The 1,952-nt window shown below is 47.7% G+C and overlaps 1 pseudogene; it reads left to right on the plus strand.

The window, feature by feature from the left end:
• Positions 1-297: 297 nt before the first annotated feature.
• Positions 298-1,214, plus strand: LOC147983780 (histone-lysine N-methyltransferase family member SUVH9-like; annotated as a pseudogene).
• The last annotated feature ends 738 nt before the right edge of the window (positions 1,215-1,952 follow it).

Consider the following 1,952-nt stretch of genomic DNA (forward strand, 5'->3'; position numbering starts at 1 on the left):
GAAGGCAGAACCGGACCTTCTAAACAAAGTTACGATTCCCGAATTGGAGTTTGCTGCGTCCACCGTCGGCTACCCGAAAGACATTGTTAGGGATCCTGTTGTCACCATCCATGGCCCAGCTAAAGGAACAGCATGGTTCCCGACCGCGAGGGAACAAAGAAGGCCCCGCCGCTGCTAAGGCCTCTGCCAAGTTAGGGCGTGGAAGATCTGAACGGACAAACTTCCAATCTACAACTCCCAGTTCGTCGTGATCTTCAGAAAACATCCACAAAAGATTTTGTATAGAATGCTGGCCAGGAGCAGCTCGGCAGCATGAGCTGGTGTTTGGCCAAGGACATGAAAGACAAGATCGTCAACCAAGTCCTCCCGCACGGCTACATCTCGCCGGACCTTTCAAAGGGCAACGAGGCGTTCTCTGTCCCCGTTTTCAATGACGTGGATGAAGACAGGTCTCTCCTTGACTTCGACTACATTTCCCACCCAAAATTTCCATTATCCCTCGTGCCTCCACCGGTAAAGCTGTATTAGGGCTGCCGTTGTGTGGTGTGTGGGTCGGACTGCAGCTGCTTGAGGAAAAATGGTGGAGGTGCGGTGTATAATGAGGATGGCACCCTCATCAGGGGAAGACCAGTAGTGTACGAGTTGGTGCTCTTTGTGGTTGCACCATGAGGAGCTGCTTCAACAGGTCGACCCAAGTTGGGATGGAGCACCGGCTGGAGGTGTTCAGGTCCATGCAGACGGATTGGGGTGTCAGGACACTGGACTTGATACAGCCAGGCGCTTTTGTATGCGAGTACAGCAGAGACGTGGTCACTGGCGATGTCACCATGGATGAGGGCTGCATCCTTGATCCAAAGAGGTTTCCCAAGAGGTGGAGAGAGTGGGGATATGCCTCTGATGCACTTCCAGAAGACAAGGAGTACGTCCACATCGAAGTTCCCCAAGCTGTGCTTCCCGATACTGTATGTGAATCAGTTCTTCTGCCTCAGTTCCCCCATTTCCAAGAGCCAGGCTATATACTCGATGTGTCTCGTCGGAGGAATTTTGCCAGCTACATTAGCCACAGCTGCGTCCCCAATGCCTTTGTCCAGTTTGTTATCCGTGCAGGGGAAAATCAGTCATGCACTCACCTGATGGTGTTTGCCATGGATGTCATCCCACCTATGCGGGAGCTGAGCATCAATTATGGCATAGATCAGCAAATTTGTTCATGACAGGGTTCGTTGAGATGTCCGACTAGCTGGCTCATCGGTTGAAGTGGAGGATCTTACTGTTAGCACCATTTGTACGCCAGGTGTATTCTCAAAGCTACAAGTCCTGCTACCTACTATGGGATGAACAATTCTTGGTTCATTTTGCTGTCTCATTTACAATGGCCCGTTGGTTGCAGCGGAGGAATCCAATATCGAAGGGAAAATTTTCATTCACCCCACTACTTCCTTTTGTTGTGGAGAAAAGGGATGTCTTGCTAATAGAGTGCCTGAGTATATGCTCTCCAATTCATCATCATGAATTAGAGAGCATATACTCCCTACGTTCCATGATGCTTGTAGTGGTTTTAGTTTTGAGCGACAAATACTCACATATATTATTAGATATTTCTGAATTAAGGGTTTCCCCAATTTCATTTCCGAAAAGGATAAACAGCCACCAGGCAGGATATACTCCCCGGTTCCCAAATACAAGTCTTTTTGAGATTCCAACAAGGGACTACATACAGAGCAAAATGAGTGGATCTACACTCTAAAATATGTCTATATACATCCATATGGTGTAGTCCATTTGAAATATCTACAAAGACTTATTATGACTGAACTAAGGAATTGCTCCCCCGTATCGGCATACTCCCCCGATGTTTATTGGGTTTAGCTCGGAATTGGTATCAATGAACAAGTATCCATTGAATACTTATCAAGGCCTTATTCCTTAAAAACTTCTTTACTGGGAGCTCG

Source organism: Triticum urartu, chromosome 2A (genome assembly GCF_056163025.1).
Source record: "Triticum urartu cultivar PI428250 chromosome 2A, HENAU_Tu73, whole genome shotgun sequence".
NCBI classification, from domain to species: Eukaryota; Viridiplantae; Streptophyta; class Magnoliopsida; order Poales; family Poaceae; genus Triticum; species Triticum urartu.